General features: G+C 39.7%; 1 long non-coding RNA gene across 3 annotated transcripts; it reads left to right on the top strand.

The window, feature by feature from the left end:
* On the top strand, positions 1-25,762 carry LOC139045405 (uncharacterized). 3 transcript variants are annotated; one of them, XR_011503736.1, is made up of 4 exons: positions 1-265; positions 7,021-7,116; positions 11,547-11,677; positions 24,195-25,762. It is a non-coding gene; the product is annotated as an uncharacterized lncRNA (long non-coding RNA). The 3 variants fall into 3 exon arrangements; XR_011503737.1 differs by lacking the exon at positions 24,195-25,762 and adding an exon at positions 15,572-15,814; XR_011503738.1 differs by lacking the exon at positions 24,195-25,762 and adding an exon at positions 12,950-13,066.
* Positions 25,763-27,472: the final 1,710 nt, after the last annotated feature.

The raw sequence follows: 27,472 nt of genomic DNA, 5'->3' as shown, positions 1-27,472 counted from the left end.
GCTTGGAAACACTGCTGTCCCGTAGCAAGGAGAGCCTGGAAGAAAATGAGTCCCTTACAGGGACAAAAGGAAGTATTTTGAGTGCTCAAATCCTGTTCCAATTTGTGTCCCTCTGAAGCCTGAGGAACTGCCCTGCCGCTCGGTGGCGTGCAGTTCAGATTTGCTGGACCTAGGACCACATTTGTGGTTTACAATGGCTGCTTAGTGCTGCTCCACACTTGTCTTTATATCCCTCTGAAGAAGGACTCATTAAGCTACTATACAGGTGGGTGAGCATGTGCGTGGTCGGGTGGAGAGAGGGATGTTTTTCCTTGTGGGGAAGCGTGTTCTCATGGATTTTAGAGGGCAAACCATATCTGCTGTAGTGGAATCCTACTGTCTGTGATGGCTATCGTGGGTCTCCTTTTAGCAGTGTTTTGTTCCTGCCGGTACTTGGAAGGACTTCCACAGCCCAAATGGGAATACACCTCATCTTTCAGCCCGTTAAACATTAAATCCTCTGTTCTCCCCACAGGATCCATAAATTCTATGCATTTTCCTCTCCTCCCAATTCCAAACTACCTGCAGAAAGCAAAACATTTCTCACCACCCTACTTCCTCCCATATAGCCACCCCTCGACCTGCTGCCTCTAAAATAGGCATGTAGAGGGGCCAGCCCTGTGATTGAGTGGTTAAAGTTCCACGCACTCTGCTTCAGTGGCCCAGGTTCGTGGGTTCACATTCCGCGTGCAGACCGATCCACTCATCAGCTGTGCTGTGGAGGCATCCCACGTACAAAATAGGGGAAGACTGGCACAGAATTTAGATCAGGGCTAATCTTCCTCAAGCAAAAAAAAAAAAAAAAAGAGGAAGATTGTCAACAGATATTAGCTCAGGGCAAATCTTCCTCACCAAAATAAATAAACAAATAAAATAGGCACCTAGGCCAAGGTTTCATTTGACACCTTTAATGATAATCTTCACAGGGACACCAAATGAGTGACAAACGTAGAGGAAGGACAAAAGTTCTAGAATTCTCTCCTACATTCTCCTTACCCAGGTCTCTGGCCCCCAATAAATGTGAAATGTGAGCCATCATTCTAATCACCCTTTTTCGCCTCCCCCTTGTTCTCCACTCTGGCCTTCAGGGCAACGTCTCCTGTCACCAGATTACTACTATTGTACTTCTAGCAATGGCAGATGTCATGACCTTAATGAGGCACTTCCCAGCTTACAAAGCACTTTCTGTCCATTACTTTGGTGAGCCTCAGAACTTCCTTGTGACCTAGTCACTAGTGCGACTGCCACTATTTTAATAGACCAGCGAGACAGTACAGAGTGCGTGGGAGATGCCTTGTCTGATCGGAGCCCCTGCATCTCTCTTCCCTTGACCTATCATGCCTTACCAAGGAAATACAGTGATTACGCACTGGTTATATGTGATCCTTAGAAAGAATCTGATTCGAGAGATTTTTTGTTTTTTTTGTTTTTGTTTTTTTTTCAAGGAAAAGATCTCAAATTATGTTTTAGCTCCATTTGACAAGGAAAATCCACACACGCCTTCTCTTTTCCGTTCCACTGGCAACAGCTTCTTGGCTGATGGTGAGATCCCTCCTTCTGTTTTGATGTAGTAAGGGCAGGGTGCCCCAGACTGGACATCCAGATGACCTCAGGCTATACTTCCAAAATTTAGGTTTGAGCCAGATCTGGATCAAGATGAAAAAACTGCCACTATTCCCCTACTGTTTTTTATTTCTTGATTTATCTTTCCACACTTTTTCTTCATGCCTTCCTCCCAAATTGTCAAATGCACGAGTACTCCAAACCATAGAACTTGACTCCCTTAATTTCTCATCCTACTTTCTAGTCCAAACTAACTCAGGAGCATTTAGGTTTGAACTTCAGGTATGGAATACCTACTCTTTACTCTATGTAGTAATAACACAATTTATTTTAAAATATTTATCAATTTAAACTTTTCACTAACTCTTACTGACCTTTATAATTAGATTGTTTTTTTCTCCATATAAGTCAGGCATCTGCAATGCCTTCAGCATATTGACATCAAATTATAGAACAGAGAGGACCAGGGGGCTGCTCAGTGCCCAGCTTAAGAGGTCATCTTATTAATCAACTGGATAGATTAATTTATTCATTCAACACACACTTACTAATCACTTAACCTGAACTACAGTACTTGAGCTCCAGTAGCACGTACTTATGTTATCCATGCCTTCCAATTAGACTATGAGGCCCTTAAAAAGAATCTGGTCTCAGCTTGCCATCACTTGTCTTATGACATTGGGCAACTTACTTCACTCCTCTGGGCCTCAGTTTCCCCATTATGGGAGAAGAGTAAACAGAGTCTTCTAAATCCACTGATTCACCTTCTTCCCACGCAATTCAGCATATATGGTTTAAGCACAGAACTTAAGTGCTACTAGAGGAGTTCAAAGGAGAGATCGAGTGCTGTTTAAGGGGAAGCAGGTGATTGTTGAAGCTGGGAGATGAGTACATAGAAGTTCATCATACAGCTCTGTCTACCTTTGTGTGTATTTGAAAACACCTCTACTAAAAATAAAAATAAATAAAGAAACCCAGCAGGCTTCACATAGCAGGTAACAGCTGAGCAGAATTGAAGCGTGGGTAGGATTTCAATGAGCCAACATTGGGTCAGGGGCCATTCCAGGCAGGGAACATCGTGAGCCAGAGCACACAGACCAGAAAATACAAGGTGTTGAAAAAGATCTGGGAGTAGTCATGTGTGGCCACAGCACAGGGTGCAAGAAGGGAGCGGTGGGAGATGAGCTGGAAAGGTATCATCGGGTCAGAGCCGAAGGACCTAGAGAGACACAGCAAGGGACCTGTGCTTAATTCAATTCCAAGGGAAAGTGACCTCACTGGCTAAGCTGGAGCTGGCTCTACCCCTTCTCAGTCACTCTGGGTGCAGGCCCGGGAGAAGGGCATGTGGCAGAAACTGGCAGGGGAGCACGCTGGCAGCACCACCAGGCTTGTTTCTTCACCAGGAAACAAGGTTTCCTGTAACTCAGACCCATGAATCAGCATTTCCTCTGTCAATAATACACAGCAAGAAATGCAACAGTACAGGGCTTGGGGGAATGGAAGAAAGGAAGGAATATTCCATGACACAGCTGGGCTCTGCTCTCCTTTCCCGTCATGAAACACTCCTGATAAGCTCCCAAATAACACTCAGGTTTCATAAGATAACTTTCTCAGAGAACCTCACAGTGTCTCATGAAGATTAAGTCCTACAGAACACTCAGCTCTCTTGTCTTATTATGTGTCTCTACCACCATTAGGATAAGTAAGAGGGTTTTCTGAATTCTTTCACTGCATGATGACTACACATTAATGCAACAGTGTTTTATTCTTGCAGAGGTTTGAGAGTATGTGTGATTTGCCTTTTAGTTTTTATACTTCCATGTCCAATATTTTATTTGATTCTCATGATAATCCTGTGGGGCACACAGGGAACATTATACCTATTTCACAAGTGTGCATGCCGAGGTAGGGAGATGAAATATTTCTTCCCAGCGAGACCTGTTTTAAAGAGGCTGGAACTGACCCCAGCTCTTCCAATCCCAGTCAAGGTTCTTTTCACAGTCACAGATCTTTAATAATCAAATAAATAAACACGGTGTTTATTTGAAATACATTTAATAATTGTTAAATTAATAAAATGAATATATTTAATCTAAAATATTAAATTTTAGTACATATGTCCTACCTAGCACCAGAAAAAAGTCCATTCACTCCCTCGCTCCATTCATTCATCTATCAAATATTTATTGACTGGGGGCCGACTCCATGGCCTAGTGGTTAAGCTCTATGTGCTGTGCCTCAGTGGCCCGGGTTTGGTTCCCAGGCATGGACCTACACCACTCATCTGCAACCTTGCTGTGGCTACGACCCCCACACAAAATAGAGGAAGATTAACACAGATGTTAGCTCAGGACGAATCTTCCTGAGAAAAAAAAAAAAAATATATATATATATATATATATATATATATATATATTCATTGACTGCCTGCTCTCTGCCAGGCTCTGTTCTAGACTCATTCAGTAGTGAACAAAACAGACACCAAGCCTTGCCTTCATAACGCTTACATTCTAACAGAGGAACTCAGGCAGTGAATCAGATAAAAGTGAAATACAGAGTATGTTAGAGAGTTCTATGTGCTTTGAAGAATAAAGAAAGCAGAGAAGAGGGTAGCAAGTGTTGGGAGGCAGGTGATACAAATTTACATGGGATGTTCAGTGACAATCTCCCTGAAATGTGACATTGAAGTCAAAATCTGAAGAGGTGAGCAAGCATGCCATGTGGACATTCGGGGTGGGGAGGAGCCAGAAAGTGTCAAGCCCCTGAGGTAGGACCTTCCTGACGCATGCAAGGGACAGTAAGGAGTCAGGTGTGGCTGGGCTGGAGGGAGAAGGGGAAAGGGGAGCAAGGTAGCGAATGGAGGCTGGGGATACACCATGTAGACCATTATAAAAACTTTGAATTGACTTAGCAAATTTGCTATAATTTACTGAAAACCAAAATAAACAAAGACAAAACTAAAATAAAACAATACAAAAGAGTAAAATGCAAAACAAAACAACAACAACAACAAAAGCACGTAAGGCAGGTTAAGGTTGGTAAAGAAGACAGGGAAAGAAAAAATGAGAGGCGGAAGAAGGAAAGAGGCAGGAAAGAAGTAGCCTTATCCCATTCACTTGTGCTCAGTCTCTGTCTCTCTCAGATCTGGAATCCTGATCCAAGATCCAAACCCTCAAGCCAACCGCCATGGCCTCTTCCGAGGGAGCCACTCGGAGGCAAAGTCAGGTGGAGGAGCAATTTATGACCAGCCGCTTGGGTCGGGCCCAGGGGCGACCCAGACTTCAGTTAGGCTCCCGTTGAGCTGAGCCACTAGGCCTCCTCAGACCTCCTCTTGCTCAGGCTACAGGCTGAAAGCAGAACAAAACCCTTCTGAGCCTTCTTCCCCCAGGCCTTCCAAGGGACAGTCACCTTCCAAGTAGAGCCCCCTCCCAAGCAGCAGGAACAGAGCATCCAAGATCTGAGCTCAGCCCTGCAGAAGCCCCCTCCCTAATTTAGGAGCCCATAGTACCCTGGCTTTGACCTTGACTCATCCTTGAGGGTGGAGCGTACATAGGCATGCGAAAGGAGAGGGGAAAGTAACCTCAAACTCACTCTAGAAGCTAACATTCTCTCACTTTTTGTTCTTTCTCTTTATTAATCCTATGGACTTAGCAGGCAAGCTCATGTTCAATTCATACCCATCCTGCCTCCACTACCACTCCCCTAGCTTGGAGAATTTTAGAAAATTTCTTTGTGTGACTCTTCCAAACTCTGACACTGGGACCAATGAGAGGGCAATTCGGCTGCTCAAAGCCTTTCGTGAATGTCTCTGATTTGCCTCCAGAAGTCACTGACAGAAATTGGAACAGGACAATACTCCAAATCAACAATGGACATTAGGTGAAGTCCCTCACCATTCTTTTTATCAAGTAAGTGAGCAAACAAGAGAGATGCTGTCACTCCAGAGACGTATGAACCCAGGTCGACCCAGAGATGTCATGATCAGGGCAGGGGAGTAACAGCTAAAATAGCTTTTCAAATTGGTTCTCTCATTCATGCCTTTCTCTATCCCCCCCCACCACCACCCAAACCAGTCCTACTACCACCATCAGTGTCCTAGTGTGATTCACCTCAGAACTATTTTTTTAATTAACTTTTTATTTGTAAGTACTTATAGATTCATATGCAGTTGTAAGAAATAATACAGAGAAAGTCTGTGTACCCTTTACCCAGTTTCCCTCAATGTTAACATCTTGCAAAACTATAGTAAATATCATAATCAATATAGCAGTGTTAATATAGTCAAGACAGAGAATATTTCCAGCGCCACAAGGATCTCTCATGTTGCCCTTTTATAATCAAATCCAATTGCCTCCTGCCCTGACTCACTCCTTAATCCCTGGAAACCACCATTCTGTTTTCTATTTCTAAAATCGTGTCAATCAAAAACGGAATCATACAATATGTAACCTTTTGGAATTGGCTTTTCCTATCAGGAGATTCAACCAGCTTGTGTGTGTATCAAGTCGGTTCCTTCTTATTATTGAGTAGTATTCCATGCATGAATGTACCACAGTTTATTCACCCAACGAAAGACATTTGAGTTGTTTCCAGTTTGGGGCTACTCTAAATAAGTTTGCTATAAATGCTCCTGTACAGGATTTTGTTCGAGCACAAATCTTCATCTCTCTGGAATAAATGCTCAAGAGTGCAATTGCTGGATGTATGGTGTCACATGTTTACTTTTTTTTTTAAGACACTGCCAAACTACTTTCCAGAAAGAGTATGTCTTTTTACACTCCTGCCAGCAATGTAGGAGTGATCCAGTTTCTCTGCATACTTCTTAGCACTTGGTGTTGTCACTATTTTTTGTTATTTTAGCCACTCTGATAGGAATATAGTGATATCTCACGTGTTTTTAATTGGCATTTGCCCCATCACTAATGATGTTGAATATCTTTCCATGTGTTTACTTGCCATCTGTACATACTCTTTGGTAGAATGTCTCTTCCCGTATCTTGTTGATTTCAAACTGGACTGTTTGGTTTTCATCTGATGAGTTTTGAGAGTTCTGCACATATTCTAGGTATTAGTTCTTTGTCAGATATGTGATTTGCAAATATTTTCTTCCCAGTTAATAGCTTGTCTTTTCACCCTAGTGACAGCGCCTCTTGCAGAGCAAAATTTTCTTTAATTGTGAAGAAGTCTTATTTATCAGTTTTTCCTTTTAAGGATTGTGCTTTTGGTGTCAAGTCTAAGAACTCTTTGCCTAGTTCTAGATCCTGAAAATGTTCTCATATTTTTTTTCCTAAAAGGTTTATAGTTTCATGTTTTACATTTAAGTCCATGATCCATTTTAAGTTAGTTTTTTTACTAAGATGTGAGACTTGGGTTCAGGCTTGTTCTTTTGTTTATTTGCTTGTTTGTTTTTGCCTACAGATGTCCAATTACTCCAGCACCATTTGTTGAAGAAGACTATCTTTCCCCCATTGAACTGCTTTTGCACCTTTGTCAAAAACAGATGGGAAGAGTCGTGTGAGTGCATTTCAGGGCTCTGTGTTCTGTTCTATTGATCTGTGCGTCTATCTCTCCGCAAATCCACAGCCTCGCTTACAGTAGCTGTATAATATGTCTTGAAATCGGGTGGACAGATTACTCTTATTTTGTTCTTTTTCAAAATTGTTTCAGATATTCAAGTTCCTTTGTCTTTGCATATAAATTTTAGAATAATCTTGTTCATATCTACCAAAAATCTTACTGTGATTGTGAGAGAAATTATGACAAATCTGTACATCAGTTTGGGGAAAACTGACATATTTACTAGTATGGTAGACAGAATAAAGGCCCCTTAAAGATTCCTATGTCTTAATCCTTGGAAACTGTGACTATGTTCCTTTATATGGCAAAAAGGACTTTGCCAACATGATTAAGTTAAGGACCCAGAGATGAAAAGGTTATTGTGGATGATCCAAGTGGGCCCAATGTAATCTCAAGGTCCTTAGACAAGGGAGATAAAAAGGTCACAGTCAGAGGAAGGGAGATGTGACATGCAAGCAGAGATCAGAAAGAGATTGGAAGATGCTGTGCTGCTGGCTTTAAACATAGAGAAAAGGTCCATAAATCAAGGAGTGCAGGTGGCTTCTAGAAGCTGAAAAGGCAAAGAAGTGGACTCTGCTCTCTCAGCCTCCAGAAGGAACCAACCTTCACCACTTTGATTTTGATTTAAGACTCAATACCAGACTTTAGAAATCCAGAATTGTGAGAAAATAAATTCGCATTGTTTTAAGCCGCTAAATTTGTGATAATTTGTTATAGCAGAAATGGGAAACTAATACAACTATGTTGAGTCTTCTAGTTAATGAATAGAGATAGTATGTTTCTCCATTTATTTAGATCTCCTTTGATTTCTTTCTTCAGCATTTTATAGTTTTCAGTGTATAAGTCCTGACATGTTTTGTTACATTTACATCTAAGTAGTTCATTTTTTGAGCAATGGTATTATTTTGTTTTTAATTTCAATGTCTTTGTGTTCAGTGCTAGTATATAGAAATACAATTGATTTTTGTATGTTTATTTTATATCCTGCAACTTTGCTGAACTCATTTATTAGTTCTAAGAGGGTTTTTTTTTTTTTAGATTTCTTGTAATTTCCTATGTAGATGATGATGCCATCTATAAATAGGGGCAATTTTCTTTCTTTCTGATCCTTATTCCTTTTATTTCCTTTCCTTGACTTATTGCATTACTTAGAATTTCCAACACTATGAATAAGACAAGTGAGAGTAGACACCCTCGCCTCATTCCTGGTCTAAGGAGGAAAGGATTTAGTCTTTCACCATTAAATAGAATAGTAGCTGTATGGTTTTTATAAATACTGTTTATCAAGTTGAGGATATTTCCCTCTACTTCTAGATTTCTTAGATATTTTATCACAAATGAGTGTTGAATTTTGTTAAATGATTTTTCTGCCTTGACTGATATGGTTATGTGGTTTTTCTTCTTCAGTCAATAAATATGGTAGATTAACATTAATTGATTTTTTAATATTGAACTGGACTTGCATCTCTGGAATAAACCCTACTTGGTCATGGTGTATAATTCTTTTTATAATTGCTGAATTCTATTTCATTTTCTGTTCTATTTTGTCCCATTTTTTTTAAGACTTTGCTTCTATATTCTTTAGGGATGTTAGCCTGTAGTTTTCTTTATTTATACCATGTTTGTCTGGTTTTAGTATCTGAGCAATATTACCTTCCCAAAATGAATTGGGAGTTGTTCCCTCCTCTTCTATTTTCTAGCAGATGTATTGAATTGGTGTTAACTCTGCTTTAAATGTTTGGAAGAATTCTTCTGTGAAAGCACCTGAAACTGGAGATTTCCTTTTTGAGAGTTTTTAAAATTATGAACACAATTTCCACAATAATTATGGGGCTATTCAAATTATCTATATCACATTGGGTAAACTCTGGTAGTTTTGGAGGAATTGGTCCATTTCATCCAAGTTGCCAGATTCTTGTGTGTAAAGTTACTGTGTCTGCCTGGCATTTACAGTCTTCTCATTCTAACTCTAACTCACCTCCTCAATCTCTTACTACTTCAATGCCTTCCACGGGCTCAGTCAATCTCAGTGAATCGGGATCTCTGCAAATTGGACTCCTCTCTGGGATTCCTTGCATACTCTATGCTTTCTCTCTGCTTCACCTTGCTATTTGACTTGCTATACCTGGAATACCCCAAAATTTCAAAAAATTTTTCCTTCTTATTCAAGGGCCACTCAAAAACTGCAACCTGTCTTTCCTATTTCCCTTTGAACTCTACTGGCGCGTAATACCTGTGGCAATTCTGTGCTATGGACTGGATACTGCCTTGTATAGAAGTTATTCGTGAACATGAACGTATGTCCCCTACTAGACTGTGAGCTCTTTGAGGGATGAAATCTTGTATGATTCTTCTTGGCTTCCTACATAGGCCCTGGCAAAGCATATGGAGCAAAATACATCCACAAAGGACATCTGAAGAATTAACTCACGTGATAGTCCATCTAAGTAGTCTCTTAATTGCCCATCTTCAGGTATTTAGGGAGCTATTTTCCAGGACCAGCTCTTGAAACAGAGATTGACTTAGCATCTGAAGACAGCCCATTCCTTGAGCAGTTGGAAAGAAAGTGTCACTCTCAGCACCAAACCAGATCTCAAGGGAAAGACATACTGTGGCTTTCAGAGCTGTAAAGACTGTCTCATAAAACTAAAGGTTCATTATGAAGAGATGGAACACAACCAGGGATCCAGAAATCTACCAGTTTACAGAAAGAACACCTTCGCCCACCATCCAAATTAGTAGTTCAAATTCTCCTTAGCTGCACCATACTAAATGAAGATGAATTAAGGAAGCAGGATGGGAAAGTGATCTCCGTCTATTCTTAGCTCAGTAGGGCATCTGCATCCAACGGTATCTTTAAGATTGACTTTGCATTGAGAGGCCCAGGCTGGGAAAGAATATCCTCCAGGGCATCATCCCACCATCTCAAAATAGGAGAAGGTGAAGTGGCTAGGAAGGGAGGCAGAGGTGGGAATGAGAGAAAGAGGAGAGAAAGGGAAACATTTTCCACTCTTGTGACTGTCAAGAACCACCTCTTGGTGATTCCATTGTCCCTCTCTTAGTCTGGGCCTCTTTGCCTCCCATCATATCTGCTGCTGTGCCCTTTAATTTAGCTTCCCAGCCTGTGTGTTTCCCTGTATCAATCCATCCTAAACACAAGCACCAAAATGATCTCCTTAAAACTTAACTCTGATTGTACCATCTATGTCTTCGAAGAAACCTTCACACATTCCCTTTTGCACAGGGATAATGTTGACATGCCTTCACCCGGCGTTCAAGGCCCTCTCTGCATGTTCTAACTTCACCTCCCACCATCCCAGTTACATACTAAGCAGGGAAAAACAGAATGGAAAGAATATAGAATCCAGAATCGGATCTGAGTTCAAATCTTACTCAGTCTCATACAACCTCATGATCTTAGGCAACTTATTTAAACTTGATGAGCCTCAGTTTCTTACAGAAAAAGTTACTTAAAGAATAATAAAGAACTCAAAAGGTTACTGTGAGAAATAAATGAGGTCATGAGTGTAAAGTAAATAACACATAATAGTTGCTCGATAAATGGTGACTATTTTTACTGTGCTGAAGCACACTGAGCAATTTCACTACTGCTGTAACACCCTGAGTCTTTCCTCAGGCCTAATGGCCCTGGAAGGTTATCAAATGTCCTTGCACAGGGGTAGGGAGAAAGGACCAGCTGAAGAGGAAGGGTGGGGGAGAGGTAGCATCCATGTAAGATAAGCTGCTCACTGTTAGAAAGAAACAATGGAAAGAGCTCTGAGAGGGGCTGTGTGAAGCCCTGATGAGAGAGCAGGTACAGAAATTCAGAATAGCCAGGAAAGTTCCAGCAGGTTCAGCTTCTGATTTTCTTCCCTGGGCATCGGAACAAGCCCAGGCCTGCCTTTCTACAGCTGATGAGGACACCTCTCTCATCCCTTCGTGTACATGAATTGTCTGTGTTTCTTTAATAGAGACTTATTCGAATGCTATGTCCAGCCCAGAGGAGAGGTTGACAGTGGGTAACTCAGCCTGAGGTTTAAATCTGAAGTCTACTCACTCTAGCTTGTATGACTATCATACCCATTATGTATGTGTGTTATTGTAAAGGGCTCAAGGAAATAGTGTCAAGAGACCCACTTCATAAGTACGTTTATTATTATCTCCGCTGTTCAAGCCACACAAAATAAATGTCTGGCATTTCCAGAAATTGCTATCGATTCAGCAGCAGATTTTACAAGGCCAATCAATAACAGTTTCCTCCATATCCCCCTCCCCCAGTGTATATTTATTTGTAATCAAGCTCTCTCCTGTGCTTTCTAGTGCTTGTAATTGGTCCAGAATAAATGGATGATTTCATCTTTTTCCAGGAAAAAAAAAAGAGGAGACAGAAACCTCTGCTATTAAAAATATCTTCCTCTCCTAACCAAAAACAAAGCTGTGTGCATATATGTATATGTGTGTGAGAGAGACAGTGCCTGCATTCCAGCCTGCCTGCCAGGTAAGACCCCCAGCACATAAGCCACGTGTGGACTCTTTTCCCTGCACCTAAGCCAAGCCATAATGGGAGATTAGGGACCCAGAAAGCCACAGAGACCCATCTAGTCATGAGGTCTTCTATCACTATGGTTTTACATCTTATAGGGTCACCAGCTGTATAATAGAGGCCCAGAGCAGGCTAGGACTTCAAAGTTCACCAGCCCGACCCCTTATTCTTATAGATGAAAGCGCAGAAGTTCAAAAAAGGAAAGTGGGTCTAAACTCGGGTCTCTTAGCTCAGAATGTGACCTTATTTGGAGATAGGGTCTTTACAGAGGTCATCAAGTTAAAATGAGGTCATTAGGGTGGCTCCTAATCCAATATAATTGATGTCCCTATAAAAAGGAGAAATTTGGACACTGAGAAAGACACACAAACAAGCAGAACATGAGCTAAAGATGAAGGAGAGATCAGGGAGATGCTTCTTTAGGCCAAGGAATGACAAAGACTGCCAGCAAATCACCAGAGGCCAGGAGAGAGGCAGGGGACAGATTCTCCCTCACAGCCCTCAGAAGGAACACCTTGGTCTCTGACTTCTAGCTTCCAGGACTATGAGACAATAAACTGTTTTTTAAGCAAACCAGTCTGTGGTACTTTGTTACAACAGCCCTAGCAAACCAATACACTCCTCTTCCTCAACATCAACTATTCACGAGGCCCAGTGGTAAGGAATCCAGAGCTGAAAGTCAGAAAAACGTTAGAACTATACTAGACGTTCCGAAACCATCTTTGTTAACCCTGTTCCAAATAAATATAGCATCAGGAGAGAGGGTCTGGATGTCCATGGAGAATACACACCCCCAACTTCTCAGACAAGACAAACTTTCTCAACTGTGGAGAAAGTAAAACAACTGCTAAAACTACATAAAGTCAGTTGTTTATGTGGTAAAGGATAAGTCATGTCACAGTTTGTTCTATCATGGGGTAAAGTTCACATATTTTTCTTCAAGACAGAATATAAAAGTAAAGAAAATCCAGAGGCCAGCCCTGTGGCCAAGTGGTTAAAGGTCTGCATGCTCCACTTTGGCAGCCCAGGGTTTGTGGGTTTGGATCCCTGGTGGAGACCTATACCGCTCATCAGCCATGCTGTGGAGGCATCCCACATACAAAGTAGAAGAAGATTGGCACAGATGTTAGCTCAGGGTGAATCTTCTCCCCGCCCCCAAAAAAGTATAAACAATCCATGAGCACCTCAGCAAAACATAATGCTATAGGTTCGCTTATCTCTTTCTAGGGACACAGGAAGACTGTATTTCTCACTCTCCTTTGCAAGTAGAATGGACCATATGACTAGTCCTGACCAGTAGACAATAAGCAGAAGGGACACAAGTAGAAGCACAGAAGAATTTCTGTGAGTCTTCCATGCTCTCTTCCCCTGCCGTGGAGCCCATAGAAGCCACGTACTGACATAGGGAGGTAGAAAATGAAAGCAGACTGGATCCTTAAGTCACTGATTGAAAGGGAGCTGCCTTGGAGAACCATCTGTCCTTCAATGAAGTTTCTGTGACAAAGAAACAGATATTTTTGAGATTTGGAGAGAATAGTCTAGCACGACACCTTGGCCTAACTCAATTAATGTCAGCCTCCACCCTTGCGATCTCTATTTGATTAGTATATTATTTTTTAAAAAGCCATTTGAGGGGCTGACCCCATAGCAGAGTGGCTGAAGTTCCGTGCACTCCACTTCTGTGGCCCGGGTTCATGGGTTCAGATCCCAGGCGAGGACCTACTCCACACATCAGCCCTGCTGTGGAGGCATCCCAAACACAAAAAATAGAGGAGGACTGGTACAGATGTTAGCTCAGGGCAAATCTTCCTCATCAAAAAAAACCAAAAAGCCATTTTAAAAATATTAACTTGGAAATTTTTATGTTTCTTGTTGTTTAGTACACAGCCATTGATAGAGCAACCCACCTCAACTGTGTCCATGCAGTCCTCTCTGAAAATACAGACCCTGGGCCCCATAATAAAGGAAATGCCTCTTCAGCATTCCTGACTACTCCTCCAGTGGGAATTTGGATGCTTACAGGATAAAGGGCGTTTCCTACCTCAAAAGACAGACATTCTTAGCACAACTTTGATTGTTAGAAATATATTCCTTAAGATCATTTATAATCAGCCTCTCTGTTACTTCCACCCATTAACCTTAGTTCTGCCCTCCAGAGTTCTGGAATAACGAAGAATAAGTCCATACTTCTCCCAAACTCCTCTCCCTCAGGGTGATGTTTTAATCAAAGGAGATTTCTTTCCAGAAGCCTTGTTAATCAAGCTATCACTAATAAGTCAAATCCCAATAGAATGTAGGCCAAAGCATTGTCCCAATTATTTTGTTGTGTTAGGATTTTACGAAATCAAAAAATGTTTCACATAGATGGAATTCCACCTGGGGCCTCACATTCTTTCAGTTATAGAAAGATTTGCATCATGGCAATATTTGTTTTATTAGGATTTAACCTGTCTATCATTCTGCTTAGTGCCTGAGTAGGAATGTGGGAAATAACTTTCTATCACCATAAGCTCGGAAAACATGTCAGTGAAATGCAGGCACATAGATTATGATTGCATCGACAGCTCTTTTCATAAGCTAATGGGCTGTCTAATCTATTCATGACTGCTGTCCCCCATAGGGTCTTGTAAGCACATTGCCAAGGAGTTTGTTGAATTTGGCAAATTGATACACTGGGCTTGTTTGTCTTCCCATTTCTATGAATGATCATTAGGTATTTTAACAATATGTGAATGTGCTTAAAACGCCTAATGGGGCATTAGTTAAGTAAATAAGCGATTCAGTTGAGAACTGTAGTGTTAACACAGACAAAAGCGTACTCTCCTTTTTCTCAATAATGGGTTCCCTACATGTTTTAAGTGGAAAATTTTGAATACCTGAAATTCACGTTTCGTCATCAGGACTCCTATTGGGGAGATAACATACAATTTTAGTTGAATGACTGAAAGAATCAAATCAACATGAGGGCTAAAAAAAAAAATTGAAAATGGAAACTTACTAGTAAACAATTTTTTTTTTCCAAATTAGAATATCTACTATTGGCATGGCTAGGGGAAACACGTTTATACTCTCTTGTGGGAGCATAAATTGAGACAATTCTGAAAGGCAATCCGGCAAATATATCAAGAGCCTTTAAAGTGTGCATACCGTTTGACCCAGACCCAAAGTTTCCATTTCTAGGAATTTATTCTAAGGAAATAATAGCAGCTGTGTGCAAAGATTTATTTACAAAGATGCTTATTACAACACTATTTAAAATTGCAGTAATTGGAAAAGAACAAATAGCCAACAAAAGGAAATTGGCTTTTTAAAAACTATGATACAGGGGCTGACCTGGTGGTGTAGTGATTAAGTTCATGTGCTCCACTTCAGCAGCCTGGGGTTCATCACTTGGGATCCTGGTTGCAGACATGTGCACCGCTCATGAAGCCATGCTGTGGAGGGGCCCCACATACAAAATAGAGGAAGATTGGCGTGGATGTTTGCTCAGGGACAATCTTCCTCAAGCAAAAAGGGGAGGATTGGCAGCAGATGTTAGCTCCTGGCCAATCTTCTTCATTTCCCCCCCCCAAAAAAAGATACATCTATTTATACAAGGTTATATTACACAGGCCTTAAACATTGTGTTATAGCAGAATTATTAATATGAAAAAATATTCACAATGCATTGCTAAGATTAAAAGGTTTCAAAATAGTGTTCTTAGGATATCAATTTTGCAAAGACTTTTTAAACAAACGATGATTAAAAACATACCAAAATTTAACAATACTTATCTCCAAAGGTTGGGATTGTGGTGGTTTTTTTTTTTTTTTTTTTAAGATTTTATTTTTTCCTTTTTCTCCCCAAAGCCCCCCGGTACATAGGTGTGTATTCTTCGTCGTGGGTTCTTCTAGTTGTGGCATGTGGGACGCTGCCTCAGCGTGGTCTGATGAGCAGTGCCATGTCCGTGCCCAGGATTCGAACTAACGAAACACTGGGCCGCCTGCAGCGGAGCGCGTGAACTTAACCACTCGGCCACGGGGCCAGCCCCTGGATTGTGATGGTTTTTATTTCCTTCTTTATCTCTCCTGAACTTTTCTAAATGTTTTACAATGAACACATAATAAATTTTGTACAAAAATGTTATGAGATTGAATCTTATATGTAAAAGGTTCTGATTTTTCAAGATGCCATCATTACCAGGAAACCAGGTGCATCTTTCCTACTGGTTTAACTCACAATGCTAAGTGAAACTTTCTTTGGCATATTTGACTAGTACAGAGCCAAATGTTCTTCTTCTTTTAAAGCAAGTTTGAAAACTAATGGACAATTCCACAATCAGCCAAGATATCCAACTCAGTTCCACTTGAAATAAAGAGTTCTGTGGAATTTTTAAAGCTGAGAATGGAAGATTAGTATTACCATCTAAGAGCATTAGATGGGGAATCAGAACACCTGGATTGAGTTCTAACTCTGACATTAGCTTGTGACCTTGAGCAGGTTTCTTAGTCCTTCCATGGGGCTTTCAGACTGGGACTATATATAGAGATTGATATTTTTTAAATAAGGAATTGAAAAGTCAGTTTATCCAAAATGCCACCAAGGCGGTGACACGTTACGTATGGCATGACTTTAGCCACCTCTAGGCTAGAATCTCAGTAACCAACAACCAATCATGGTTGGAATGACACAAAGGAAGGAACTGATTTTCTTTTCTTTTTTGGCTTTTTGTTTGTTTGTTTGATGTGTAAAACAAAACACACTCTCATGCATAAAGTGCATGAGTCATAAATGTACAGCTTAACAAATTATCGCAAAGTGAACCACTGTGTAAGTTCCACCCAAGTGAAGAAACAGAACACGGCCGGCCCCTCAGAAGGCCTGCACTTTCCCCTTCCCAACCACACTGCTTTTTCCCCCCTAGCATCACTACTTTCCTGACATTATTGTGATCATTTCCTCAACTTGCTGTACCGTTTTACCACCTAAGTACGCATCTCTGAACAGTATGGTTTACCTGAGTTTATTTTTGAACTTTATATAAATGAAACCATACAGAAAAAATATTGTCATGATAATGGATGTAAAAAAAATTTGTAAAATGTAATGTATACACAAGTGAATGGAATTATTATCAGTAATCCTGTTGTGTGGGGACATAGGCATTGAATTTCAACCCTCTGCAGCAGGTGGCTGGTCTTACAATTTGGGCACTGAGTCATTTCCAGTCAGATCTAGACTGCCTCATCCTTCCAGGTGGTCAGCACAAGCTCACAGGGACCATCAGAGCTCTGTGCTTGTGACTTCATATGCCACTTGGATAGAAAAGTACTCACCTGAGGCTGAGGGGGTCTGTAAATACTTGCTTTGCCCATAAATTAGCAGGCTCCCTCTGTTTAGTGAGTTCCCCAGCTATTATCAAGGCTCTAAGGTCACATCTGGTTAATTGTTGGCTAGAAATCAATACACGGAGAGAGATGGTTTATGATAAGGGCTTATAATAAGCAAATTCAAGTTCAAGAGAGCTGGCTATCTTTTTGCTCTTAGATGCTGAAAAGAAGCTGCTAATCCCCTTTCCTATTGGAAAAAATACAACCTCACTTACGTTGCTACTTAAGTTAGGAACTATTTAATATATTTTTTTATAGGTCGCCTTCCTCTCTTTTGCCAGTTCATTGTGTCCTTAGACTCAGCTGTTCAAATGATACCTAAAACTTTTTTCAATCCCAAGGAAATGCATCAGCTTATTCTCTGGTATCACAGGACCTCAGGGTTACGGCTACACTTTGTCCCAGTTCTGGAACAATCCCCAGGCTCTTTGATGTTAGCGGCTACCTTATGAACTGACCCATGGTGCTCCCAGTGCCTGAGGCTTAGTATCACTGTGGGTTTCCCAGCTGGAATTTGGCCAATGCTTGCCATTCCTCCTGTGCAACCACCCATGCATGCGTACATGAGCACATGCGTATGTGAATGGGGGGGTGTGTTCAAGCGTGTGTATGCATACTATCTGCTCATTCCACAAGTAGACAGCATCACTGTGGACTGCAGCAATAACAGTAAGAATGCCTTTCATGTAGTAAATGTTGGGTAAATAAGTGAACAAATGATCAATGCTCCACCTGGCTTCCTACTCCAACATTCCTCCTCTTCTCACAACTGAGGCCACTTGAATTCCACCTTCAGGCTCAACACTGTACCATTCCTAGGACCAATTTAGGATTTAGTCAAGTAGAATTTCAGGAGCCTTAGTCCTGATCCTCAAAAGACTCAGAATTTAGTGTACCTGGCCAATCTTCCCAAAGTAATGTTGAGTTCATATTTGGATCACTGCTTAGGTCCTCTCCCATAGCCCCTGTGTGCACTCCTGGGTAGCATCTGGAGGACTTCCTACCCATCCCAGGTGCTTGCTAACTATCTCCACTCCCACTAGAGAGTGGATGTCTCCCCGCTGAATCACAATAGCTAGGACCCTGCTTCTAGACCCCTTATGATGCTCAGGCCCTGCCTGAATTGGCATGTGGCATTGTCTCATCATGGCAGATTTTCTGGTGAAACCTCCACCTCTCTCTGGTACTCCTTGCTTCTGAACGTCAGCCATCCCCCACTACACTCTCCAGATGCTTCTGGAGCATCTACTGGAATTCCCCACCCCACTGGCAACAGGGTCTGCCCCCAGCTCACCATGAAGGGCATCTCTAACCTCCAGTTTCAGTCTTCTCCTGATCTGCCCTGTCCGTTGCCTACTGAAAGCCTTTCAATCTTTAAATTAAAGATAAAATTGATTTTAAAAATAAGACACTATCAAAGTAAGCAAATAAGCAAAAGGAAAACGATGATAATCTAAGCAAAAGATTTGTTAAAATTTTAGTGCAAATGGAGAGATATACCATGTTCGTGGATTGGAAGATTCAACACAGTTAATGTCAATTAAGTTGACATATAAAATACCAATAAGAATTCTAGCAAGTTTTTTTTTTTGTAGATACAAAGAAGCTGTTCTAAAGTTTATATGAAAGGTGAAGAAATAGAATAATCAAAACAAATTTGAAAAAGAAGAATAAAGTTGGAGGATTCACTTTATCCAATTTTAAGACCTACTATAATTAGATAGTGTGGTATTGGCAAAAGGCTAGACACAGAAATCATTGGGACAGAATAGAGTGTCTGTAAATACACTCACACAAGTATGTCCAATCAATTTTTCACAGAGACACAAGATCAATTTAATCTATTTTCAAAAAATCATAAGGAACCTTCAACATCTATATGCAAAAATATGAATCATTTCAACCTCAACCTCAAATCTTATCAAAAAACATTAACTTAAAATGGATCTCAGAAATAAATATAAAATGTAAATCTATAAAACTTTTGGAAGTGAAATAGGAGAAAATCTACATGACCTGGGGTTAGACAAAGATTTCTTAGTTATGAAGCTAAAAGGCATAAAAGAAAAAAATAATAAATTAATCAGACTTCATAAAAATTAAAAACTTTTTCTCTATGAAAGATACTATTCAGAGAATGAAAAGACAAAGTAAAGACTGCGAGAATATAGTTGCAAATCACATATCTCACAAAGGACTTGTGTCTAGAATGTGCAAAGAAGTTCAAAACTCAACCATAAGGAAACACACAATCCAATTTTTCAAAATGGACAAGAGACTTGATGGACACTTCATTACAGGGGATATGCAGAAGGCAAATAAGCACATAGGTAGATGTTCAACAACATTAGCCATTAGGAAATGAAAATGAAAACCATGGCTAGATACCAGTACATGCTTATGAGAATGGCTAAAACAGAAAAAAAATACCAATCAGATAGTAACAAGTGGTGACAAGAATGCAGAGCAACTGGGACTCTCACACATTGCTGGTGGGAAAGTATAGAGGTAAAACACTCTGTAAAACAGTTTGGTAGGTTTTGTTTTTATTGAAGTAAAATTAGTATATAACATAATATAAATTTCAGGTATACAACATTATAATTCGATATTTGTATACACTGCAAAGTGATCACCACCATAAGTCTAGTTACTCTCCATCACCAAACAATTGATCCCCTTCGTCCATTTTGCCCACCCCTCCACCTCCTTCTCCTCTGGTTACTACCAATCTGTTCTCTGTATCTAAGGTTTGTTTTTGTTTTGTTTAGTTTGTTCATTTGTTTTGTTTATTGGATTCCCCATAAAAGCAAAGTCATATGGTATTTGTCTTTCTCTGTCTGACTTATTTCATTTAAGATACCACTACCTTCAAGGTCCATCTGTGTTGTAGTAAATGGTAAGATTTCCCTCCTTTTATGTCTGAATAGTATTCCATCATGTATGTATACCACACCTTCTTTATCTTTTCATCAATCAACGGACACTTGGGTTGTTTCCGTATTTTGGTTATTGTAAATAATGCTGCAATGAACATTGGAGTGTATATATCTTTTCAAATTACTGTTTTTGAATACTTCGGATAGATACCCAGAAGTGGAATGGCTGGATCGTATGGTAGTTCTATTTTTAATTTTTTGAGAAATCTCCATAACGTTTTCCTTAGTGGCTGCATCAATTTACATTCCCACCAATATTGTACGAGGGTTCCCTTTTCTCCACATCCTCTCAAACGCTTGCTATTTTTTGTTTTGGATAATAACCATTTTAACAGGTATGAGGTGATATCTCATTTGTGGTTTTGATTTGCATTTACCTGATAATTACTGATGCTGAACATCTTTTCATGTGTCTGTTGGCCATCTGTATGTCTTATTTAGAAAAATGTCTATTCAGATTTTCTGCCAAATTTTTAATCGAGTTGTTTGGTTTTTTGTTCTTGAGTTGTATGACTTCTTTATATATTTTGGATATTAACCCCTTATCAGATATGTGATTTGAAATATCTTCTCCCATTCAGTAGGTTGCCTTTTGTTTTGTTCATGGTTTCCTTTGTTGTGCAAAAGCTTTTTAGTTTGATGTAGTCTCACTTATTTATTTCTGCTTTTATTTCCCTTGCCTTTGCAGTCAGATAAAAAAAGAGAAAACATTGCTAAAACTGATGTCAAGGAGCTTATGGCCTGTGTTTTCTTCTAGGAATTTTATGGTTTCAGGTCTTACATTCAAGTCTTTAATCCATTTTGAGTTAATTTTTGTGTATAGCATAAGATAGGGGTCTAGTTTCATTCTTTTGCATATGGCTGTCCAGTTTTCCCAACACCATTTATTGAAGAAAGCATCCTTTCCCCATTATATATTCTTGGCTCCTTTGTCATAAATTAATCATCCATATATCTGTGGATTTATTTCTGAGCTCTCTCTTCTGTTCCATTGATCTGTGTGTCTGCTTTAATGCCAATACTATACTGTTTTGATTACAATAGCTTTGTAATATAGTTTGAAATGGGGAGAATGATGCCTCCCGCTTTGTTGTTCTTTCTCAAGATTGCTTTGTTTATTCGGGGTCTTTTGCACTTCCATTCAAATTTTAGAATTATTTGTTCTAGCTCTGTGAAAAATATCACTGGAAGTTTTTTATAAAGTAAAACATACACTTACCATATGACCCAGCAAAACATACATTTACAGAGAAATCTGTACACAATGCTTATAGCAGCTCTATTCATAGACCCCCCCAAAGTGGAAACAGGCCAATGTTCTTCAACATGTGAATGAATAAACAACTGTGGTACAGACACTCAATGGAATACTACAGCAATAAAAAGAAAGGAACTTTTAGTGCCATGTCTCAAAGGCATTACACTGAGTGAAAGAAGTCGGTTTTTAAGCTACACACTGTATAATCCCATTTATATGACATCCCGGAAAAGGTCAAACTATAGCAACAGAGAACACATTGGTGGTTTCAGGGATTTGGGTCTAACTCCAAAGGGTAGCATGAGGTTTTTTTCAAGTAATAGAACTGTCCGTCCTTACTGTTGTGGTGGTTATACAATTCAGGCATAGTTAAAACTCACAGAACTGTATGCTACAGTATGTCAATTTCAAAACAAAAACCAGAAAAAAGTCTTAGCACACTCCACCTGAATCTTTCCCTGTATGCATGTATATTAATAGAATCATTTTGTATTAGATAATACTGTATAACCCATTTTTTCCAGTTTTACTGAGAAATAATTGACATATATTGCTGTATACGTTTAAACCATACAGCATGATGGTTTGATTTACATATATTGTAATATTATTACAACAGTAGGTCCAGCTAGTGTCCATCTTCTCATATAGACACAAAAGCAAAAAGAAAAAAAGAGGGAAAAAATTTCGCCTTGTGATAGGAACTCACAGGATCTATTCTCTGAGCAATTTCCCCATATATCATACATCAGCGTTAGCTATAGTCGTCATGTTGTACATTACATCCCTACTACTTATTTATCTGATAACTGGAAGTTTGTACTTTTTGAACACCTTCCTCCAATTTTCCCTCCCCCCACCCTCTGCCTCTGGTAACCACAAGTGTGATCTCTTTTTCTATGAGTTTTGTTTGTTTGTTTTTTAGATTCCCCGTATAAGTGAGTTCATATAGCATTTGTCTTTCTCTGTCTGATTTATTTCACTCAGCATAATGCCTTCAAGGTCCATCCATGCTGTCACAAATGGTAGGATTTCCCAATTTTTTATGGCTGAATAATATTCCATTGCACATATATACCACAACTTCTTTATCTATTCATCCATTGATAGACACTTAGATTGTTTATTGCAACAATGCTATTGCAAACGATGCTGCTATGAACATGGCGGGTGCAGATATCTTTTCTAGTTAGCATTTGGTTTCCTTTGGATGTATTTCCAGAAGCAGAATTGCTGGAAAATAGAGTAGTTCTATTTTTAATATTTTGAGGATCGCCATACTGTTTTCCACAGTGGCCGTACCAATTTACGATTCCAGTGGTACACAAAGGTTCCATTTTCTCCACATCCACACCAGCATTTGTTATCTCTTGTCTTTTTAATAATAACCATTCTTACAGGTGTGAGGTGATATCTTACTGTGATTTTAATTTGCATTTCCCTAATGACTAGTGATGTTGAGCATCTTTTCATGTACCTGTTTCCTTTTGTATAGTTTCTTTGGAGAAATGTCTATTCAGGTCCTTTGCCCAATTTTTAATTGGGTTTTTTTTTATGGTGAATTGTATGAGCTTTTTAAAATATATTTTGGATATTAACCCCTTATCAGACATATGATTTGCAAATATTTTTTCCCATTCTGTAGGTTGTCTTTTCATTTTGTTGATCATTTCTTTTGCTGGGCAGCAGCTTTTCAGTTTGATGTAGGCCCACTTGTTTACTTTTTATTTTGTTGCCTGTGCTTTAGGTGTCCTATCACTAAGACTCATGTCAAAGAGATTTGTTCCTATGTTTTCATCCAGGAGTTTCATGGTTTCAGGTTTTACACTTAAATTTTTAATTCAATTTTGAGTTAATTTTTGTGAGTGGTATAAGATATGGGTCCAGTTTCATTCTTTCAAAAGTGAATATTCAATTTTCCCAGTAACATTTATTGAAAAGACTGTCTTTGCTCCACTGAGTAGTCTTGGCTCCCTTGTCAAATATTAGTTGACTGTACATTCTTGGGCTCTCGATTCTGTTCTGTATAATACATTTTAATTTTAAAATGTTATAAATAGCTTTCAATGTAATTAAATATGTATGTAGATACCAATTTTTAATGGTTGGGTTGTGTTCCATTGAATGGATACAATACATATTATATAAACAATCCCATGTTGTTGGAAATTTGAGTCGTTTCTGATTTTTCAATATTGAAAACGATGCCGTAATGATCATTCTTGTAGCAAATGTTTGCACAAATCCTTAATTATACTTTAAATAAATTTCTAGAAGTGGACTTGCTGGGTCAAGATATGAACTTTTTAAAGACCTTTGACATATTTGTCAAAATGTCCTCCAGAAAAGTGCCCAAATGCCCCACCCCCCAGAAAAGAATGAGGGTGCCCATGTCCCCATATGCTCCTCTAAATCCTCACTCATATTCTACTGTCGTATTACATAGAGTTAAAATTTCTTCAAAGTCCTTCCACACATATTATATTCGTCTTTAAACAACAAAACAACCCACAGAGCCTAGCACATTGCTTGGCACATAGAAGTCACTAGTTAATATTTGTATTTATTTAATGGCAGGAATAAATTAATGACCAGCTCCTTCTTTCATAATGAATGTTCCTATTTATCACCAAATACTTCAGAGTTACTTCATACAACAATCATTAATTCAGCGCCTAGAGCAGTGGTCCCAACCATTTTTTAATCCAACCTCAGAAACCAAAAGATTTTAAGCGTTCGTCTCAATGCACGTATTTATATTTTATATGTACATAGTCTTGTCAATCTATACATTAAGAAATAATAAAGTTTGATTTATTTCTTATTTGAGGTTAGAAATAAGCATTAATGAAGTTCTAATATCTTCTTCCCACTCTCCAAAAGCTTGTTCTTTATATCCCCCCAGATTGCTCACACTTTGCGGATCACTTCCCTACGGTGCCTAGACACCCAGGGTTCTGTGTTGGACACCATGAAGAATACAGCAGTGGATAACACAGCCTTGCCCTTGGGATTTCACAGGCAGTCCAAGAACAAAAGCCATGAGAGCCTCACAGAGGCTCATGTAAAAGCATCAGAGCATCTTGTAAAAGCAGAGAAGGGAGAGACTTCTTCCCTATGGGGAAGAGAAGAGAGTCTTCAGGGAAGAGGGAGCCCTGGAGGAGGTCACGAATGATAAGAAGAGCTTTGTGTTCTCTACCCTGAGGAAGTCCCTCCTCCACTTCTGAGAAGCCCAGGTTCTACTTTGACCTTACCAGAGTTACAGGACGGCAGGGTGGGGGAGGGCTGTAGAATGGGGAAGAGTCTGTACACCTGCTATGTATGGCTGTTGGTGGGTTTTTCTTTGTGCCTTTTTTTTCCTGTTTGTTTAATGCATATTTTTTCCTCCTGCCTTCAGGACACAGTGACCTATATTTCAGTTTTGGCAAGGGACAATGCCAGAGTGTGGGAAGGAAGAGCCCTGGGCAGAGATAGTTAAACTTTGGCAGGCTAATGTTTGATGCTGCTTCATTGCCTTCTTACTTTTAAATATAAGAACCACACCATCCAGAGAAGGAACAAAGACAGGTGACCTCTCAAGACCCTTTTCAACTACTCTGACTCTGAAGTACCCAGGAATATATTTTTTTAAATGCATGTAAACACTAGATGCATAGGACCCCCTGAGCGTTCCTAAAATATGTCTTGGACCCTCTTACTGCTCTGCTTAACAGCTTCAATGAGTATCTCCTATCTAGAGAAAAAACTTCAAATTCCTCATGGTGGCATTCAAGACACTTCAAATTCTAGCCTCTACCTTGGCACCTGCTACTTTCTTCCGATCTCCCACCAGACATACCAAGCCATATGTTCCTCCCTGCACATACTGGCTCTATCCCCCATGACAGCTCAGCCAATTCTCTACCACCTTGCCCCATCTCTCTAAGTCCCACTCACCTTCCTGCCCCAGTTCAGAATTCATCGTCTTTGGGAAGTCTCCCCACTCCCATCTGCCACCTTCCCAGGCAAAATCAACTTCTTTCTCCTTTGAGTTTCCATTATCATTCAATTTTTTTCTGTTACACTTTTCTTAACCTGCCTTGGAATCCAGCAAGCTGTGCTCATTCCTGTCTGTTGCTAAAGACTAAAAGCTCTCTGAGGGAAGAGTAAAATATAGACTTCTCTCTTTCTGCCACATAGCATCTCACACCAAGGAAAAGGCAGGTCTTCTAACCTGCCTTAGTAAGGTGACGAAATTCTCACCTCATCTAAGAACCTGTTTATATTTTCTTAAATTCCAGAGATTTTCTTCAAGCTAGAAGAAGAACAGGTTGGGCAGGATAAGAAGGTTTCAAAAGTTTTGTTTGTTTGTTTTTTTATGTGTGAACATTTTGATGTATTTCTTTCCATTTTTTTATTGAGTTCATAATAGTTTACATCAATGTGAGATTTCAGTTGTACATTATTTCTTGATTGTCACCACATAAGTGCTCCCTTTCACCCCCTGTGCCCACCCCCCACCCCCCACCCCCCTTCCCCTGGTAACCACTGAACTGTTTTCTTTGTCCATGTGTTTAGACATGTTCCATATATGAGTGAAATCATCCAGTGTTTGTCTTTCTCAGTCTGGCTTATTTTGTTTAGCATAATTCCCTCCAGGTCCTTCCATGTTGTTGCAAATGGAATGAATTTATCTTTTTTTATGGCTGACTAGTACTCTATTACATATATATATATATATATATATATATATATATATATATATACCACATCTTCTTTATCCAATCATCAGTCGATGGGCATTTGGGTTGTTTCCATATCTTGGTTAGTGTGAATAGTGCTGCAATGAACATAGGGGTGCATATGTCCTTTGGATTGTTGATTTCAAGTTGTTTGGGTAGATACCCAGTAGTGGGATGGCTGGGTCATATGGTAGTTCTATTTGTAGTTTTTTGAGGAATCTCCATAGTGGCTGCACCAGTTTGCACTCCCACCAGCAATGTACGAGGGTTCTCGTTTCTCCACACCCTCTCCAACATTTGATATTTTTAGTCTTAGTGATTATAGAGAAGGCTTGAAAGTTTTGTTTTGACTTCTTGTATTTGACAAGCCTGTGGGACTTTCAAGTGCCGATGTTTGGGAGTGTTTGGATATACCTGGCTGGATCTGAGAAAAGCTAACAATTTAATATTCATCAGCATACAGATGACAGTCAAAATGATGAGAGTCTATGGAACTTCTCAGATAAGGAATAAAGAGAGAAGAGAAGTACCCTGAAGATAGAACCTTAAGGAACACCAGCATTTTATAGGCAAGGAAAGAAATGCCCACAAAGGAAAGTAAGAAGCTATACTCAAAAAGATACAAAGAGAGCCTGGCCTGGTGGCACAGCGGTTAAGTTCCCATGTTCCGCTTCAGCAGCCCAGGGTTCGCGGGTTTGGACCTATGCACTGCTTGTCAAGCCATGCTGTGGTAGGCGTCCCACATACAAAGTAGAGGAAGATGGGCACAGATGTTAGCTTGGGGCCAGTCTTCCTCGGCAAAAGGAGGAGGCTTGGGAGCAGATGTTAGCTCAGGGCTAAACTTCCTTAAAAAAAAAGTTACAAAGAAAACCAGGGATTTGAAAATTTCAAAGAGGAAGAAAGAGAGAAACTGTAGTATGCTAAAAAGTCCAACAACGTAAGGTCTGAAATGTGATCACAGAGTTTGGTAGTTGGAAAGTCCTTCGTGATCTTAATGAAAGCAGTTTCCATTATGGTTCAGTTATGAACTGGTATTAAGCTAAAAAGAGGACAACCCTTTCCAAGGTTGAATAAAAATGGGAGAAAAGAGATAGAGCAGTAGCTTGGGGACATAGGGCCCATGAGGTAAGTTTGGTTGGTTCTCTGTTATTATGAGAGAAATTTGAGCATGTTTATTGGCTAAAGGAAGGAAATCAATAGAGGAAAAATATGGAAGCTATAGGAGAAACAGGGACTCCAGCAAGATATAAAAAGGATTATACACCATGGCCAAGTGTGACTTATTCCCAGAGACAGAAGGTTGGTTTGACATATGAAAATCAGTGCACCATATTAATAGAATAAAGAAAAACAAATGATCATTTCAATATACACAGAAAAGGCATTTGACAGAATCCCAAACCATTTCATGATAAAAACACTCAAAAGCTAGGAATAGAAGGGAACTTCTTCACCCTGATAA

The sequence above is a fragment of the Equus asinus genome, chromosome 5, assembly GCF_041296235.1.
Source record: "Equus asinus isolate D_3611 breed Donkey chromosome 5, EquAss-T2T_v2, whole genome shotgun sequence".
NCBI classification, from domain to species: domain Eukaryota; kingdom Metazoa; phylum Chordata; class Mammalia; order Perissodactyla; family Equidae; genus Equus; species Equus asinus.
The sequence above is the reverse complement of the archived record's forward strand: the minus strand, read 5'-3'. Positions and strand labels throughout refer to the sequence as shown.